This window comes from Varroa destructor, unplaced genomic scaffold (assembly GCF_002443255.2).
Source record: "Varroa destructor unplaced genomic scaffold, Vdes_3.0 BEIS01000002.1, whole genome shotgun sequence".
Classification (NCBI taxonomy): domain Eukaryota; kingdom Metazoa; phylum Arthropoda; class Arachnida; order Mesostigmata; family Varroidae; genus Varroa; species Varroa destructor.
In genome coordinates, this window is record NW_019211455.1 from 11,985,739 (window position 1) to 11,994,529 (window position 8,791).

Consider the following 8,791-nt stretch of genomic DNA (forward strand, 5'->3'; position numbering starts at 1 on the left):
TTTTACATAATGAGCATGGTAGGCAGCATCTGCATTAGCCAGGTAATATCAGAGACTCATAGGTATACAAATGCAACGCAGATGCTCCAGTAACGATGAGCTTAACAGAGAACAATTCGCTTTGTGAGCACAGACCTGTAACAGCAATAGTCGTCTGTTCCGATAGACACAAATATAGGAAAAGCCAACGAGGTTCGTATAGAGGCACAACGTATGTTTTACGTGTTGCTGCAAAATAATCTTGTGCATAGGATATAGGCAGAAATATAATCAGATACAATATAACTCTGCAGAACATGACGCCTTATTTACGGATAAAGATGATACTATAATCTTTTTTTAAATTACTTGGGAGTAAAAGTCGTGGCTCTGTCTTCAACTCTGAACACTGCAATCCACCTCCCAAAATGAGCTAACAAAGGGATTGTATAGGAAAATTTAATGCTAAACTTGAAACAGGTTACAACTTTGAAAAAAAACGTTGACACAATATAGTACGTCATCAATCAATGGATATCCTTACGCCTTGAATTATATCCGATTTATCAACATTTATTATTTTTATTTCATTTATAAGTAAGTTGTCATTCCAATGTCTCCATAAAGTTCACTAGGATTCGTTATCTACATTTTGCATCTGGCGGATAATAAGCTGTTTTAAATGTATTTATTGAGTAGTAGTAGTAGTAGTGGATTTCCTGGGCATGCTTGGTACCGCTTCGGGTAAAAAAAAAAGAAGAAAAAAGGATAGTCTTTGGAAAAAGGCTTAGTAAACCTTTTAGAAGATCCATTGATCGATGTGCGCAACATCCCCTACAACTGATGATTCACTACTTTATGACCAACTACGAGATCGTTAACCGATGGGAGATCACCACTTGAATGACGCTCTCGAGCTCACCGGTTATCTCTATTGTTGTTAAAATACATTATGGCTGAATAGGCAGATGTATTCAACTCCAACTGTGATAGTAGTTAGTGCCTTGCAGGCTAGGGTAGCCGTTAAGGCGTAAAAGCCTTTCAAAAACAATGATCGTTTTTGGCTCAATCGACCGTCCTGACCCGATCACCTATGCTTATTTGTAGTTTAAACTATTTTCAGTGCAATTTCTGTCCGTTACGATTGTACGCTCCATTTTGATTGGCCTACCTGACGGCTGCCACTGTAGCATTTTAAAAGCAATGTAGATACGTATATAATACATAATATAATTTCAAAGGACAAGTAAAGGCAACGCTAAATGTTCACGTGAACGCCAAATATACGCGGTCAATGTTAAAAGCAAGGTTTAGTTCTGAGACATCTATACACATTGGGCCTCATCAATCATTGATTTAAGAGGACAGGAGCAGAAGACGTGCCTTTAGCAGGTGAACCATATCCCCTATTTGAATCTAGAATATCAAGCGCACAGGATATGCCCCGTGAAGTTCCGTAAGAATGTGCAGATTGTACACAAACGGCCCTCAATGCAGTTGGCTATCTGCTGGGAGATTTACCCACTTTCCACACCTGAAAGCGGCGCGAGGAGAAGAGCTGCGGCTTAAATTTGCAATATATGTAAGCATTACCTTAAATAATACCTGTCCTTACTTTAACCTTAATAACTATTTCTATAGATAGTATTTGTGAATTTAACTGCCGTTCGCTCGGACTGCTGGAATGGATAAGATAACATAGAATTCGCCAGCTGCAAAGGGTAGTGCTGTTCGCTGAGACTTCGTCAAGTAAGCAAAAACCCTTAGCATATGCGCCCTTAATTTCAAACACGAATAACCATTCCCGTTGGCGCTGCTTGCTTTCTTTCTTCTCTTTTCCTCAAAGTTTAAGTTATTTGAACCCTTTGGCATTTTATAATAACCTCCTCGCTCGTCCTCATCTTCTGCTAGCCTAAAGCAGCGTGTAAATCTTTTGGCCGCACGCCCATCTACAATACTAAGCTCAAACGTGCACAAAACCAACCAAAAGTCGTCATTTATCTATCACTTATCTGTGAACATATCAACAATAGCGCAGAGAACTTTATCAGTTTGTATATAGATTGTTCATTATTGCTACAATGTAACATCAGTCCATCATTATATTTTTTAACAGACCGCTCTCATCACAAACCTCTACGACAAATACAAGCGGCAAACAAGAGGCATGACAAAAAAAAATGCGTCTACTCTGTATATGACGAGTATAACAAGAAAATGTTTTTGATCAATATAAAAACAGAAAGATATTACAAGAAACGAAATTTCGTCGTAATGTTATAGACAGTCAACGAAATTAGATATCTAATTACTATTAAATAAAGTATCTGAATAAATTAACGAACCAATTACTTGTTTTTGTTGATATGGTTTTTATTAAATAATAGATATGGTACCAAACATATGTTACTACTAAAAGCAGACATATACTTCACTTATTTATCAATTAAAATCGCTGCTTCGAGACTAATTAGCGACCTGTAAATGCTAGATGTTAATAGAATGGGGTTAACGTATACGGCTATCGTCGGCATAATGATCTTCAAGGAAGCATATATATATATATATTATTCTTCTGCTACCTTACTGTGTGTTAAGACAAGACTCAAACTGTCAGAAGACGGCGTTTGCTCTAGCTCGCCTATCGGGTCTAAAGAAGAAGTTTCCCAGCTTCGCGGCTTTCAAGCAGATGTGAACGCCACAGTCAATTGCCTTCCTGTGACTATAACTTATTTTCGAACTACAATAAACTTCTGCAATAAAACAGCAATTGATGATTCCCAGATTAACATATGCAGAAAACCTGCGTATAAACTGTATCTATTAACGGCCCTACGAAAGGTTATTAGTGTGCAAAATGAATAACTTTCTGTGTTTGTTCTCTCATGAAACAAAACCCGATCCCTATCAGCTAACGTAAATATATGTCAGGTGTCGTAATGTTGCTGAGTGCTTCAAAGCTGTGCTGCCCTTTTTTTGCTCCTAGGGTACAGCTGGTCTATTGTCATCAGATTTTTCCACTTATGCGAAGTTCGCCAAAAGCGAAATACGTATGGATAAAAAAAGTGACTTTAAAATGAGAGTGAAGAGGGTGAAAAGGCTCATCTTCCTCTGCCCGTCAGGCGCATCCTTGGCCTATCGCCGGCCCATTGCGGACGAAGAACTTAGTAATAACAGCGCCCAATGGGACAGTGTCAACTTCTTCTCCCTCGATTCCCTTTTCCATGGTTACGTTTTTATAGGAGGGGCATGAATTGCCACCCTCTCTGGTCTCCAGCTAGTTAAGGTTTTGCTCAAGCCTTTTAAAGTGCTCCGCAGCGATGGCTAGGCATGCCTTAAAATTCTGCCATTTCCCGACTTCTTAGAGGATAATGGACAGCAAGCAAATCTTCGGCGCTCTTCAACAGCTTCGCCCGTCTGTGTTAGTTATAGTATACGTCAACATGATCCTTTTTCTATAATACTCCATAATCTATATTGATACGTACATTGCTTCTACCCTTAGGTGGATCAGACTTCTCCTTCTCATCGTATATGTGCCGCTATAAAGAATAGCTGCGAGATGAATAGATCGATTGTTTTACGTGTGCAGTTCTATATGACCTATTTCAGCGAAAAGGAACGTATATATTTGAAGCAAACAGCCTCAGTAGCAGCTTTGTCTGGATATTGCGGTAGAAAGAACAGAGTTGACCGAAAAATGAATTGTGAAACATTTAGCAATCTGTACAACAAGCTTAGTCCTTTTTTGCAGGACCAAATGGAGGGGCTCACTAATTATGGTTAACTGGGAAAAGCCTTTTTTCATCCGAGAAATGCCGAAGCCCCCGGGGCAGAAATTCATTGTTCCTGTTGATTGTTTTTAGCAGGTTAACTGCTCTCGGCCTCTTCTAGATGATGCCTAATCTAATATGTTGTGGGGTATTAACTAATGATCTTTTTTTTCGTTCTTTTCTTTATCTAATGTGAAGGATGAGAAATGTTGTTATATTTACTGCCCGAAAAAGGTAATGGTACTGGTTTGTGGAAAGAATAATGGTCACGCTTATAAGAGAAACGTATTCAATGCAAGCCTTTCCACATCAGCTGAGGTGTAGCGTGCGACTTCTACGGTAGATTCGTAATCTAGAGATAGATGTTTCAGGTTTTACTTCGGTGTTACTGTTTTATACAAGCGCTGCCCTATACAGATGAATTATTATACAACGAAGCGTGTCTACGACCGGTTTCAAATTTAGAGTACCTCACCTGTTTCTCCATTTGGTAAGCAAACCCATAGCACTATCACGAGGAATCGAATTCACGGCAGATACGCAGCTATCGGAAACACCTCACTGTATCATTGCAATGAACCGTTAAAGGATTTCGATGCACGCTAGAGTTTGGATACATCGAACGGCATTTGTGCACACCTAAAAATGGTTGAAACACATTTGCCTGTACACATAGATCGTACAAGTTTCTTTATCCAACTCGAATTGGTCAATGGGAAAAGTTCAACATGGGTTTAAACCAATAACCTCTGCTACAAAAAGTTTCAAGCATTACGCTGATTACATTTAACCGTGCTTATTCTACCGACACTGATAGCAAGTTAGCTGATTAACTTAGGAATTGTCGGTCTTCAAATCAATATAACTGCGTCTATTGACAACATTTGTAGTAGTTAAAGCAGCAGTTAAATACTCTCCCTAGATACACAGTGTTAGTATCAACTGAGCACGAGACATGCTAGCTGCTTGAATATTTCCTAAGCGCATAAATAGACGATTCCTATATTTACATACATCATACTAGTTGACCATAAAGTGTGTATTTCGACTAGTGGGGCTGAAATATAAATGGTGACGGCAATATTGCCCTAGGGCACAGAAAATTAGACTACAGATATTGCAGCTGTTCCAGTGAGCTTTAAATGGCTAAACTTATTCTCTTGTGGTGGTAGTACTAGTAGTAAGGATCCGACAGGGCCACCAAGTATGATAAATAATGCTGTTCCCCTAATCGGCTTGTTTTGATACGAAATCAAATTGCGTTTCTCGAGATCAAGCGCAACCTTAGGCCGCCATAAATCAGGATTGGCTATATGACGGCCTAGGGCACAGTACGCATACTTTCGCAGCTGCCGCCTGCTTTTTTCGACCTGTAGAACGTCAGGAAAGTCTCGCAGATACGTACAGGCAGTTTCACCGACTAGAGTAAAATTACGGATATCATTCACCTAGGAAATAAGTAATAATCAGGTTTTAGCTCACTTCTATACGAAATCGATGCAGAGATTCCTTTGAAAATAAATGCTTACTACATTTTGACCATGCGGCAGGCTCGCCAGAGGCGAGGCAAAGGCGCCGGCAAAATCATTTGCTTACCATAATAAATTGTTTAGCAATAACGTAGACCTTGAAAAGGTATCCCCAAAGCCTATATTTAGGACGATCGAGAGTAGAAGGCCCAAAAAATGTATCATATGTTATTTTTTCTCAAAAAAAAAGTTTTTTCGGTTCGTCTGAAATTCTGATTACAGGTTTCTCGAACAATAAGCTATTCCAAATCAACGCACAAAATTCGTGTTGTAGATGTACAGATGAGTGCAATAACTGCAGTTTGTAATTCCTCCTATGATAGTTAATTTTTCAAAAGCTTTTCAAATCGGAACGTTTCAGCATTTTGATGCGATCTCTATAGAAATAAGTGAGGACCGTGAGAGAGTAAACAATGTAAATGAAGCTATAGTTATGCTGAACGATCGAACATGTACGTACACCTAACCCTTCCTTCGAATTGGAAAGATCTAGAATCCATATTACTGCTCCTGATCACTTTAGAAGTTAGTTGCTTTATTCTCACCGACTTTTCCCTTTTAATATCAGCCTTTTCGACTCCTCAACATTAAATATTTTTGTCAAACGGCAAATACTTGCTGACTCATCTGTGCGCGTGCGCCTGTACTTCTAGTCACTTAGTGTACGCCTTTTACCTTTCTACGTCCTTCTAGTACTACTATTACTACAAATAATAATGATAATATTCATGCTAATAGAATAATACTTCTCCTAAACTAATGGCAGTGTTCCATCGAAATTAACGTCTTCGTTTTCCTCGTGTTGGTGTCCTCTTCGATGGACGGTACTCGCCATTCAGGACAAGGAAAAGAAATGAACTCATTTGGGCATTTTTGCTTGGGCTCGTTCATACCTTTTGCTCTGGTTCTTCCCCTACAAATCTCGCAAGTCACCCCCCATGATTTCTCTCGGTCAAAGAATACTCAGCCAAAGGGAAATGGCTGCGTTACTTCTGAGGACCAGGAAAATAACGAAACTACGCCCAGGACGGGCCAAAGCGAGCTTTGTTTCACGATCGACACAAAAAACGAGTAATAGATTGGAATATGTCCTACCGAGTAAGCAGTCGTATTGTTCCGAAGCACGAGGGCGGTGGACGGTAGTTAAAAACGGAACCTGGTAAAGAACCTGGTCGAGTACGGTCGAATTTGTTTGATAAAATAAACAAATAGTAGGCAGATTAATCTCGTCAATTTAGAACACTAGGACAATGCAAAAGGCTAACGAAAGAAGAGAGCGTCGGCATAGGACGCTCACAAAATTATTACCGTAAAACGTAACGCAAATAACACAAGGTCTGGAAGATATCCCTGGATAATGCGTCGAGATAATGCTTTGAGCTTATCGTGCGGATTAGTTATACATTGATCCATGGACTTGCTTGCATTTTGGGTGCCACATCAATGCCTGTCTGTTTTAAAAAACGGCTCAAACAGAAAAAAATAATGTGGATCGAATCATTTGTGACGTAGAATAAGTTCGTCTCAATAAGCCCTATCGATCGTCAGGACATAATAAATAGGGTCATGATTTGTAAGTAAGAAAAAGTGCTTACCTTGCATTTTCGATGCATGAGCCGTTGTATCACTGAGGTCATATTAGTAGTTTGTCATTCACGAAGTCCTTTTGCTTCTGGCTCGGTTTACCATTCGCTGCTCCCTTTTCAGCGCTCTTTTCGGCCAACATCATGAAGTCGCTGGAAGATTCGTCCAGGCACTAATAATTTGCAACTTTATCTAGTACCACAAGTAGTTGGTTAGCGTCCTCTGCGTACGTACCAATGACAGCTGCGATCACGACGCTGCCACAGTTATACCACATAAACCCACAGCTGTTCGCTATTCAATAGCAGTGCCGTAATGCCGCCGTAATTAAATCGATCACCATAAGAATTCCAGCGGGGGTCACAATCAGCCCGCTTCATGCGGCAGGTAAAGACTTTGCGGGTTGAATGGGTACCGCTGGTATAGCTTAGTTAAGTGTTAAGCGATCCAGACGAGCCACACAAGATAACTTCAAAGGAAAACAGGACGGGGACCATTTCTATTTAGTATACAAGACTATCGCGGGACCACGCGGTGCGAGCGTCGCGCGTGGATTCAGCGCGATGATATCGGCTACAAGGACAATGAAGTTATGCATATTCTGCACGGGGGTCGTGCTGCTGTTTGTTGAAAACGGCCATTGCCATAACTTATGTAACCGTAATCGCAGCAAGACAACGGCGTGGAGCTGAAACGGCTTTTGAACAGGGTAGTACAAATTTTGAATGAGGAGCGATGCAGACAATGCATCGTTGGGTCGTGAATTGTCATTAAGCATTTGTTCACAATCTTCGCCACGTTGTTTTTCTACGACCGATGGAGCTGTCTCGTGTGCGAGCTGCTTCACTTGTTGTTCGACTAAAAATCGTCAACGTGACGCGTCAGTCCTGTCCCATTTGTTGAGGCACGACATAAACCTGAAAAAGGAAAAGGAAACACTTGCGTGGAGTTTAAAAAGGTACTAACGAACTACGTGCGAGCAGTCCGATCAGGTACACGTTTAGGCGCATATGTAAAGGCGGCGGGTCATCTAATCTAAAACCAGAGCGTACCGTAAAATCTTTAACGTAATATACATACATACATGCGTGCAAAATATCATAAGGTGTTGTATAATGCGATAGCCATTTGGCTCTGGGCAAGCGTATCGATACTGAAAGACTTCCTTTGAATGATTCCCCATTTCGATAATAACTTCTGCATTTCACCCCTCTTAATAATAATCCAAAAGGAGCCTGCCACTGCATTTGTTCTTTTGCGGCACGCATGATAATAATCATATTGCTACAGAAACATCTATCATCACACAATAAATTACTTGTTGCTTTACCCCCTCGTTTACTACGACACCTGTACAAATACTGAAAAAATCAGAGCATATTTTAGCTTCGATATTACTTTTCGATGTCCACTAAAATGGTGGTAGATCCTTAACTGATAGTAGCAAAATCTTCTGTCCTTGAGCCAATGAGCTGAATCGAGATACAACTATCACAATGGTAATAATGGTCGGACCCCTTCTTGAGCAAGCTCAAACAATAATAAGAACGTTTCTAAGAAAATCACTAAATGGTATCTACATTGTTAGATAACATTATCATACAGCCTGTAGAAGACCTAAATGAGACTAGCTCTCGGTCAAATCATGAATCCCTACGGCTCAATTCTAAAATACCCTTTTCTTAAAGCGCATGAATAGAATCTGTAAATTTCGCTCCATTTGAAGCCATATTAAAAACCAGTCGTTGTTTACCGGCATCACCGATTTCGGCTATTAATACAAGAGAAGTTAACTACATGATGTTCAACTTAAGTGAAACAAGGAGGATGAGTTAGGTGTTAGATTCTATATATGTCTGCTTCCATAATTATTAAGCAATGGGCCAAGCATTAGCTTCACAAAATCCATGTTGACAGTATAGCGCC

The 8,791-nt window shown here is 40.1% G+C and overlaps 1 long non-coding RNA gene across 1 annotated transcript in view; it reads right to left on the reverse strand.

Moving 5' to 3' along the window:
* LOC147757381 (uncharacterized) overlaps positions 1 to 8,791 on the reverse strand; it is a 64,790-nt gene that overhangs the window by 15,381 nt on the left and 40,618 nt on the right. Inside the window, exon 3 of the long non-coding RNA XR_015322529.1 lies at positions 6,877 to 7,782. This is a non-coding gene — a long non-coding RNA (uncharacterized LOC147757381). The remainder of the gene's footprint in view (positions 1 to 6,876; positions 7,783 to 8,791) is intronic.